Below are 11,658 nucleotides of genomic sequence, written 5' to 3' on the forward strand. Positions count from 1 at the left end.
CCACAAAGGTCACAGGAAAAAGGGAAGAACGTCAATTTTGGTGTTCATCCCCTTCTCCAAGTCCATCTACCGCTGTCACTATTCTGTCTGCTCGAGGAAAAGTTGTCGGCACTCTAAACCACTTTGCTATAGGAGAAGCTGCCGGCACTGCAAACCACTTTGCTATAACAAGACACCAAGCTCAAGAAAGAACATATCCACCGTATCTGCTATCTGCTCTACTTTGTATTTTGCCATTGGCATGTCTACCTGTAATATTAGTGTCTATGTAATACATTGTGATTTTGATGACATCAAGGGACTCAATGAGAAAGCTGTAGTTCTAACTCCTAAACTACTATTTTATGTGTGTTGATTCTTGAATACTCCAATTTCTTGTATGTTTGATGTAGGAATTAGTTGCATCAATATTAATATTTTGTAAATGTTCTAAATTTTTGAATATATATATATCCTTGTCACATTTCGAATGTTGCTGTGTCCTGTGTTGGACGCTCGTATCCACGTCTCTTGCATGTCCCAAGTCCTGGTGTTGTGCGACCTAGAATCCCATGATGAATTGAATCACAGATCCATTTTTAATTTCAAATGAGTAGAATTGAAAGAACATTTGATGTTGAGTCTCTCCAAGTTGTTTGAATCAGTTGTTTTCTTTTGATGCATTGTATACTTGAGATTCAAAGTACTTGAATAAGTTTAAAAAATTTATATGCAGAAATCTTCCAAACTCATCTCTTAAAGGGGTTCTAGCACCAGAATTGGCCCTTCTAGCTTCGCTGCAGACACTGTAAGTGCCTATTACTCAAATGAAGCTTGCACATGAGCCAAGTTTTTGTACAGTTATAAGTTAGTGTAGAAATATGAATATGTTTGCCGAACTGTTGACATGAACAACCTCGAGCAAATTGGTATCTTATGCAGGAACCTTCGTGCAAACAATATACTGGGTACCATACCGAGAGAACTTGGTCAACTAAAGAATCTACAGAATTTGGATCTGGCTTTGAATTGGCTTAGTGGTGCCATTCCCAATGAAATTGGAAATTTGTCAAACATTGCCATAATGTAAGATAAATCCAATCTGGTGCACTTTGATCGAGCCCGACGCTGGATATTATTAACAAATGCATTAACATGTCTCCCTTTTGATTATTTTAAATGCACTCGCATAAGTATATACCTTCTTGTGCAGATCCCTGGAGGGCAATAATTTGGCAGGCACCATACCTCCAGAACAGCAGTTGACTCGGTTTTGGGTGCCAATTCCAACAACTTGGGTAAAAGTGAGCTTACAGTTAGCCATTTGAACAAGCTGTTCCCATGGCCAGATTACACAATTTGAAAACTTAATGTGTACAAGATCAAAATTCATTCAGTAAATAGCAACTTTGAGCATTGAAATAGATAATAAGAGCAAGAATTGAGGTGGGGTGTGAAAATCCCATAACTTCAATTCATAGAGCTATTGGCTCTGAGCACCATGGATCCCTCAATTATGAAAAGTATGGAAGTAAAGTTAGATAAACTACCCAGCAAAGAAATTTTTCAGGCTCCTGATCTGCGCAAAGCATTCCAAGTAAGTATGCTTTTCTACCCTTGGTACAGACTCCAGAGTAGAACATTGGAGATCTTCAATTTCAAATTTCAATCCCAATGATTTAAGTATTATTTACTGAACCGAGTAGAGAAAATTTCATACTAAACCCACCGCAGTAAATTTTACTTGAAGAAAATGCTGACCCTCCGACTGCTCTGTCTCTTTATATTGATATGGGAATCCCAATTTCTCTCACCTATTAATCTTGATATGCATGCAGACTTTATTCAAAGGCAGATCATTTAGAGAGTTTACCAGTGGAGCTTTGTCCAGGGCCAAGGCTAAAACTGCAGTGGGTCCTTTGGAAACTATCTGGTAACTTTTCTTCATTCATTCTTCGTTTTATTCAGAGACAAGATGAAATGCTTTTAATCTTTTTATTGGAAATTTCAAGTTGCATTATGCAGACAGCATGGTGCTTACTCTATAAAGTCCAAGATCCTACTGGAAGTTACTGCTTAGTAATGGGCAAAATGGAAAGAAAACTCTTTTCTTTTTTTTCAATATCTATTATTCTTAGTATCCATTTAGGGTTGGGGGTGATGGGAGGAGGGTTCGGTTCCAGACATTTTTTTTCTTCCTGTTCTTACTGTTTTTTAGGTCTTGGGCTTCCTGAAATTTATAAAGCCTTTTATCTTTTGGCAGCAGAAAAGCCATCATTCAAATTAAGTGTGGCTGATTACAAGGAATTAACTAGAGATGATGCAACGCGGAAATGGTCATTTTCTCATGGGGTTGTTAACAGCTTGGACTGCTCAAAATGTAAACGTTAGAAATACTGATCGAATCCTCTTGAAACAGAAGTTCCAGCTGGCTACGAGAATCCTTGGGTCTGGGAAACCGTGGGTTGTCAGATGAAAGCAAGGGAATTTGGATGGTGGAGGATGAATGCTGGGACGAAAATTACCCACTGTCTCTTCCACAGTGCTATCTCGCTTGACCTCTTCTCAATGTTCATGGGATGCTGCAACCATGGTGGGGTGGTGATGATGCTTCTGCATCATTGAACTTGGTGGGAAAAGGTGCTTTTGAAGTAATCTGACTGTTGACATCCACTTTGAATTTGAAGTCAATATCTCTAAACGTTGTATGCATGGCATTGGATAAAGGTGACAGTTACTTGGAGGCTAATTCTCATTTTATCGGTGTTTTTTATTACTTGGAATTTTCTGAATTGGTTGGCCTTGGGAATCACTCCTGCTCAGTTAATTTTCTTCTACACTTGTCTCCATAACCCACAGAATTCAAGGCACTACAGTCACAAACAAAATTTTAAGAGTTTCTCATCATTGCTTTTGGAGATTTACATGTGGGTCTGCAGATTTGAGGTGTTTGAGAGCAGATTTGCACAAAGAATTTTAGCAAATTAATGATTATAAGAGCTGATCTGAACATTAGCTTGATGTCCCATCAATTTCTCAGCAGAATTTAGGTGTAACAATTGAATTACAGTAAACTAATTTTCTGATACCAAGTGTCTTTGTTGGTCAAAGTCATTTTTTTTGCACTTTAGATCACATAAGGATCTCTCCTGAGGGCAGAAAAGCACTAGCCCAAAGTGCAGAGGGAGTATACAATAGGTGACAATGTACCCTCCCTAGTTCCCTTTTAATTGGATGGCTTCTAAGCGTTAATTGTACAGAGAACTTGGAACTTGGGAATGTATGGCTTTGTATATGCAACCATTTGCCCTATGAAGCTCTATAGTTGGATCTTCTATGCCTGGCTTCAACCTTGTAAAATTTTGAGCAATCCAATTATTTATCAGGAAAATAACACTTCTCAAACTACATTTCTCTAAAGTTTGTTTACAGAATTTGCAAATCTTATTGCACTCCGAAGTTGCAGGATGCTTTTTTTGCTTTTGTCAAACCTGCAAAGCGCACAAAAATTTCGACCATGTTTTGGCAGGTGCCTAGAACTCACCCACTATGTCACTCTTAAATTGGTGAAAGTCAGTTTGTGTTTCCAGGGAACCTTTATTTTCCCTAGAAAAATGAGGGCAATCAGATGATCATTGTATCTAGTTGCATTGATAATAGAGAGTCAATTTAGAACACAAAAAATAGTGTGCACATTCTAGAGCAGATGTAATGTTATGTTGTGCTTTTATTACTTTAAAAAGGACAATTTTTTTCAAAAGCAACATCAACAACAATTGAATGGTTATCATGGTTGTAATATAGTTAATATGGATTCAGAATAGCCAAGAATTGTATAGTGTGAGGCCATGTTATATGTATCTCCTAAGAGGCCAGAGACATCCCCCAGGGTCTGCATGTCTGTATCCCATGTCTCAAATACATGACACACTTAGGCATGTGTTGGACATGAGTTTGACACATTTCCTAAAAAAAACAAGACACGTGGAAAACTTGATTCTGACACATGACCTATCATGTCTCGAGTGTTGGACGTGCAAGGAGCCAAAACAGAACTAGAAAAGCAGTTTCACCTCCTTTTTTCACTTCCAGCCACAGGAAAATGCTCTAATATTGTGTAGGTAAAGAAGAATGAAGGAGGTGAAATTGTCGTTTCTCCAATTTTAGTGTTCTTCTTTTATACCACAAAGGTCACAGGAAAAAGGGAAGAACGTCAATTTTGGTGTTCATCCCCTTCTCCAAGTCCATCTACCGCTGTCACTATTCTGTCTGCTCGAGGAAAAGCTGTCGGCACTCTAAACCACTTTGCTATAGGAGAAGCTGCCGGCACTGCAAACCACTTTGCTATAACAAGACACCAAGCTCAAGAAAGAACATATCCACCGTATCTGCTATCTGCTCTACTTTGTATTTTGCCATTGGCATGTCTACCTGTAATATTAGTGTCTATGTAATACATTGTGATTTCGATGACATCAAGGGACTCAATGAGAAAGCTGTAGTTCTAACTCCTAAACTACTATTTTATGTGTGTTGATTCTTGAATACTCCAATTTCTTGTATGTTTGATGTAGGAATTAGTTGCATCAATATTAATATTTTGTAAATGTTCTAAATTTTTGAATATATATATATCCTTGTCACATTTCGAATGTTGCTGTGTCCTGTGTTGGACGCTCGTATCCACGTCTCTTGCATGTCCCAAGTCCTGGTGTTGTGCGACCTAGAATCCCATGATGAATTGAATCACAGATCCATTTTTAATTTCAAATGAGTAGAATTGAAAGAACATTTGATGTTGAGTCTCTCCAAGTTGTTTGAATCAGTTGTTTTCTTTTGATGCATTGTATACTTGAGATTCAAAGTACTTGAATAAGTTTAAAAAATTTATATGCAGAAATCTTCCAAACTCATCTCTTAAAGGGGTTCTAGCACCAGAATTGGCCCTTCTAGCTTCGCTGCAGACCTGTAAGTGCCTATTACTCAAATGAAGCTTGCACATGAGCCAAGTTTTTGTACAGTTATAAGTTAGTCTAGAAATATGAATATGTTTGTCGAACTGTTGACATGAACAACCTCGAGCAAATTGGTATCTTATGCAGGAACCTTCGTGCAAACAATATACTGGGTACCATACCGAGAGAACTTGGTCAACTAAAGAATCTACAGAATTTGGATCTGGCTTTGAATTGGCTTAGTGGTGCCATTCCCAATGAAATTGGAAATTTGTCAAACATTGCCATAATGTAAGATAAATCCAATCTGGTGCGCTTTGATCGAGCCCGACGCTGGATATTATTAACAAATGCATTAGCATGTCTCCCTTTTGATTATTTTAAATGCACTCGCATAAGTATATACCTTCTTGTGCAGATCCCTGGAGGGCAATAATTTGGCAGGCACCATACCTCCAGAACAGCAGTTGACTCGGTTTTGGGTGCCAATTCCAACAACTTGGGTAAAAGTGAGCTTATAGTTAGCCATTTGAACAAGCTGTTCCCATGGCCAGATTACACAATTTGAAAACTTAATGTGTACAAGATCAAAATTCATTCAGTAAATAGCAACTTTGAGCATTGAAATAGATAATAAGAGCAAGAATTCCCATAGCTGACCAATCTCATAGACAATCAGTGAAACCGGTGCAACCAGGACCTCCCTCAAGCCAAAGAAGAAGTGGATCATTTGCTGGATTACTTTCTGACTTCACAGAATAGTAGAAAAGTTCTCTTCCATTGGCCTCACTAACTGTCACATACCTGCATGAATATGAAGAAAACACAAAGACTTTCATGCAGTTAATTGTTCATCCAATAGAATATAAGAGTGGTAGAATCACATCTGTAAGCACTCCATATAACAATTTTCGCTCCTAGTCTTTTACATATTTTGAACTCTCCATGCAACAATTTTGACTTTAATATTTTTTAGCTTCAATTGTCACCAAATTTATTAAGTATCCATAGAAATTAAACTCTGTTCAAACATATTCACAGTCTGTGCATAACAATTAGATATCTGTATATCTTTTATGTTTTTCTGTCTTTCTTTGTCATATAAGCATGCACTCTACAAGCTATGAACATTCTACAAGCTATGAACTCTTTGGTTATGTTCTTAATCTTTGCATAAGTACACAGCTAATTGTTTATTTACAAACAGGGGCAAATTCATGCATGCTATTTTTGAAAATTTTTGAAAATGACTGTGTTAATGAATAAATATTCTTTCCAGTGAAAAATCTGGCACTTTGAATTTGTTACTTTCAATTATTGTTACATTTGAACATGAACTTTATTCATGAATAAATATACTTTACCTTGGATAGATATGGCACTTACCCAGCATATATCTCATAACTAATATTGCCATGATATCCTGGAAAGGACTCCACTCTGGCATTTGCAGGTGCTGCCTTGCAATTCAGCTGAAGTGAGGTGATAATCAGAGATATAATTACATGGGTAGTGAATAAATTAACCACAAATTGCATGGACTTCGTCAGGGAAGACATTGTTATGGAAATACACCCAACCTCACTTCAATTAAAAAGAAAACCGTGTGTTTATACATATATATTTCTCGAGTGCACTTCTAATAGGCCTCGAAATGTTTTGATATATATGGACAGTTCATTAAAGACAGCGATAATTCTTATTTAAAATGATTCAGTTATTTTCATGACTCATTTGAACATTTAAAGATTATGTCAAATCGTACGTATCTCTATCAGTGTGAATATCCTCAGGCTAAGTCAACAGAATATTTTCTACATTGCCCCTTCAAGATGATCAAACGTTATCTTCTCTACCTGCCATTCATTTCAGCCCGCCAGCCGGTGTAAAGACTTCTTGTATCCATGTAATGCCTGGAAAATAGCATCCACGTCCATATCCTGGAGCTTATCTGATTGCCGATTTTCTGAATATTTGGCAATTGGATGGACAACGATATGGGCACGGTTAAAAATTTCACGGTTTTTATGTCCGCCTGATTATTAAATATTTGGGGAATTTGCAATCCAGATAAAACACTTAGTCAAAAATTTAACTGCGCCTCCAAATATTTGGGGATTCTGTAATCGAAATAAAAAATGCTGTCAAATATTTAACTGCTCCCCTAAATATTTGGGGAATCTGCAATCAAGATACCATACAAGGCTGTACCCAAATCCAAAAGTGAGAAGACTAATTAAGTTGTTGGAAAGAGGATCCACAGTTGGATATTTATGCCATGGGATGTTAGGCAAGCTACATAATTTCTGATAACCAGTTCCTCATTTTTCAGATTTCATAGTTGGAAATCATGTTTTGTCTTTGTATCGAAATGAATGGCACTGAGTGCTATGAATTTCATCTAGAGTACTCAGAAGCATTTTGAATACATTGGTGTTTCATCTAGAGTGTAAGTACTCGGTACAAGTAAAGTTAGCTTCATGTTCTCACCCATAATGTTTGCCTTGTTCGTGACCAACATCATGATAGGATAGTATAATATTGTGAAATATTATCCTAGAGCATTCAAGGCATTCAACCCATATTATATAGCAAAGTACTCGGTACAATTAAAGTTAGCTTCATGTTCTCACCCATAATGTTTGCCTGGTTCGTGACCAACATCATGATAGGATAGTATAATATTGTGAAATATTATCCTAGAGCATTCAAGGCATTCAACCCATATTATATATACTATTACTTTCATGAATATCACTAATAAGGATGGGTGATGCTTGTAGGTTTAGTCTTATGTATAACAGGTATTGATTATTCGCATGATGATATGTGTCTCATTTTATCATATAGTATACTTGGAACTGTTTTCTAACTGAATTGATAAATCCATACCAATGATTTTCTCAAACAAAATTCGTAACTTCATCCCAATTATTTATGTTAAAGCTATAAAAATAGAAACACTAACATCAGTGCTTTGTTCTGGCTGGATCCAGTGCGGAGGCCATGTTTGCAGACTTGGGCCATTTCAACAGGAAATCAATCCAGGTCCAAGCTATATGTCAAGGACATAATTATTAGTATTTCATCATACCTGCGTGCTTCACCCTCAAGTTTTAGTACCATAATGAGAAATTTGGGTTTTTCGTTGCAGCTTGCTTTCTGTGTGTTGGTTTACCCATCTCTGCTTATCACATATACGAGACAAGTGGCTTATTTGATAGAAAACCCAGGGGACATAGGCTCTACATTTTACAAAGCAATACTACAACCTGTGTATTGGTTAATGTTCATTGTTGCCACTTTAGCAGCCATTGTAGCCAGTCAAGCATTGATTACAACAACATTCTCAATCATAAAATAGTCCATGGCTCTTAGCTGCTTCCCTTGATCTTATTTTCCACCACAGGGATGAAAAATGTTGCCTTATTTAATATCATAATGTACTGATATTCAGTATATAATGAAAATTCTAAGCATTTACCATGTTTTAAATATGCATTCATTTTTAAATTTATGGAATTTATGGTAGATTATCTACGTATGAATCATGATTTGAAATCTTGGCATTGTAGAAGAAGAATACCAAAGTTTTGTGATTTTTAGGTTATCATTAGATAGCAAAAGATGGACAAGATATTACAATTTGTTTTTAAATTATGTTTTGGAAGAGATAAAAGTTTTGATAGCGTTTTCAATTTACTTCAGTTTTGACAGTGGATATGTGAGCTTGGCTATATGGAGATAATTAGAGCTATTTAATACTACTCATTGTTTGGTGAATTTGAGATTCAAAGTTTGTCTACCAAATGTTTTACAACAAATTGACAACATTGGCTAGCTTGCTGCTTGAATTCGCATCAGCTCTTGAAATGTCACCACTTATGAATTACCAACGGAGAATAATAGCATATATATGGTTAGATATTTTATTTTTCTTACTTACATTGTTATTGGTCTTGATGGTGTTGTTTTGTTTGTGGCGAATTTTAAGAAGAATTGATCACGCTCCTTTGGAAGTGCCAGCCCTTGATGCTTAGTTGTGATGTAAAATACAGGAAGATAGAAACCTTTGCATTGTTGTATTGATAATATGTTGTTTTTATTGACTTTTGGGGCTTGGAAAAACTTGTTTCCTTCACTGGTGAGAATATTAGAAGGATAATCTATGACAAATAGTGCACGGGACATCGTTTACACAAAATATTTTGCTTATACTACCCTTCACTCTGTTTTTTGCTATCTCTGAAGGCGTTTATCTATCATCTGTATTGAATAAGGTACCACAAGGAGGTTGGTGTCCCTTCCTAATTGCAACAATTTTTCTGACCATAATGTTCTCTTAGAACTATGGAAGGCAGAAAAGTATAAATATTTAGCACGGAGAAAACTCAGCATAGAAGGTTTGAATGGATTGCTTGCGAGGGTGAATTCACGTGTACCAGGAATTTGTTTCTTTTGCAGTAACCTTATTTTTGGCATGTTGCTATTCTTCCACACACTACTATTACTTACCCATATTCAAAACACACATCACTAATAGTTTCAAGTGTAACTCAATATCATCCACCCTTGCATTCAACAATGTCCATTCACATGTCATTATTCTTCTACACACTATTATTTATAAAATATCTATATTCAACATACACATAACTAACAATTTCAATTGCAACTCTTTATCATCCACCCTTGCTTTCAACAATGCCCATTCACATGTCCCTATTCTTCCACACTTTATGCCTTACGGCGTTTCCTTTGCAACATCAGGTGCAAATGCTAGTATATATTAAAGGAATGGATTATGTTTTAATATGTATTATAAACCATTTTTATCCACTATGGAGTGTTAATCTTTATATAAAATTAAAGCCAAACCCACTTGTTAAGTATTCTCTTGGGCTCTCGGCCCTCATTCACCACAGCCAAGAAGCCATCGAGACTAAGAGGGCGAGACAAAAAATTATGATGGTTTTGTCCCAAGACGAAAATTTTCACAACAAGAAATGAGAAACTTTATGTGAGACAGATATATTCACACCCCAAGATGACAAACTTTGGAACAAAAGATGGTAAATTTTCCCGTCTCTCCTCAAGCTTAGTTTTTGAGCGTTTTATTTTATCACCAAGATATCTCAAAGGGTCGAGACCAAGAAGGGCATCAAGTCTTTAACAGAGTAGTAATTCATGAAGGTTTTAGTCGTAATGTATAAATTCCACCTCACCTTATGGCCCATGGACTAAAATATGTGGTTGGCCCCTTCCTCCACTCACATAAAAAGGTGTGGACTCAGTCTGACTATTGGGACTATGACCACTCAAAGGTGGAGAAGTGAATAACCTCGCAAGTATATGTTGGCTCGTGGCAGCGGGATGCTATGGTGTCTCTGCCAAAAAATCCTATATAGGAAAGGAAATGTTTTTTTAATTAGATAATGCTTTTTTGAACTTATGACCATAAAAAAAATTACTTTAAAATATGGCTATTACCTAATATCTCTGAAGATTTTGCTTCAAGTTTTTGATCCTAGCTTTAATGTCAGGAGTTTCATCTCTAATGTGAATCAAACAAACAAGTTCTTTGTTCACTTTAACCACAAACTTATTGATCGTTCCCATTAGGTTGGAAGATTTGAACAACTCCTGATCATCAAACCAAACATGATCACTGTCATGTCCCCTTAACTACATATTTCAACGAAAGAAAAGTTATCACGATTACTTAAACAAATCATCAATTTTACATTCAATGTAAATCGAAATTGTTAATTGTTTACATGTTCTAACTCTGTTGACACTTTTCCACAATCAACCTGCCACATTATAATATAATTTTTGGCTTGATAAATACATAATAAATCATACGAAGACCAAATTTGGACTTTGGTTAGTTGGATCATATATGCACATTCTTATAAAAAAGCTAGCCATAGATTCATTTATTTACCCCTCAAAATGCAAAATGACAATAGATATAACTTTTTTATAAGTCTATCATACAATGTTCATTAGCCATGAAATTTTGATAGTAACAAGCTGAAAATCAAATCTAGACATCCCCAAACTTTAGCATCAAATTCATCTGTTTTATCTCCAAAAAGGTGAAAATCAATGCCATCAATGTTATAATATAAAGATGTAATTCAAGGATAGACCATGGAACTTGTTCTTTCATAAGTTATTTCATGGAACTAGTTCTTTTGAATGATAAACATGAAATATAAGAATAATTAATGAGAGGTTACATACCACCCCCATAATAGCAATGTTTGCGTCATTTCGATTAAAGTTGTAATTAATCAACAACTCTTCTCCTACAACTATTGATTTTATTGTGCACACAAATACATGGTTTCCTTCAAGTCCCTCAAATATGCAATTGGGGGTTGCTTATTTGTTGTCCCAAGTTATGTATTGTTTATAAACCACTCCTTTATTTTTATCATTGTCTCTTAAATATATACAATTTTCAACCACTATGTATCTCCGCATACCTTGCGTATATTGGACCAGCCACATCTAATCATTGTAATTTTAACCGGGTCTAACATATTTAGTCAATTTAGTTAATCCGTTGTAACAAACCTTTATGCCATACATGGAAAATAGCCTTAAACCATGTAATGATTATGGAGTAATGTGATATATCCTCTTGTTGAGACAAAGATCAATGTTTACTTGAGGAAGGTCCTTAGGTACCCATTGTTTCACTAGATGTTTGTAC

At 35.9% G+C, this 11,658-nt stretch overlaps 1 long non-coding RNA gene across 3 annotated transcripts; it reads left to right on the plus strand.

Moving 5' to 3' along the window:
• Positions 1-298: 298 nt before the first annotated feature.
• Positions 299-5,450, plus strand: LOC149165897 (uncharacterized). 3 transcript variants are annotated; one of them, XR_016260798.1, is made up of 8 exons: positions 299-787; positions 922-1,065; positions 1,193-1,576; positions 1,818-1,912; positions 2,399-2,706; positions 4,877-4,947; positions 5,082-5,225; positions 5,353-5,450. It is a non-coding gene; the product is annotated as an uncharacterized LOC149165897 (long non-coding RNA). The 3 variants fall into 3 exon arrangements; XR_016260797.1 differs by lacking the exons at positions 299-787; positions 922-1,065; positions 1,193-1,576; positions 1,818-1,912 and having other exon boundaries at positions 2,274-2,706; XR_016260799.1 differs by lacking the exons at positions 299-787; positions 922-1,065; positions 1,193-1,576; positions 1,818-1,912 and having other exon boundaries at positions 2,274-2,619.
• The last annotated feature ends 6,208 nt before the right edge of the window (positions 5,451-11,658 follow it).

The sequence above is a fragment of the Pinus tabuliformis genome, chromosome 5_1 (genome assembly GCF_031772625.1).
Source record: "Pinus tabuliformis cultivar Carrire ecotype Pingquan chromosome 5_1, CPIR1, whole genome shotgun sequence".
Lineage (NCBI taxonomy): Eukaryota > Viridiplantae > Streptophyta > Pinopsida > Pinales > Pinaceae > Pinus > Pinus tabuliformis.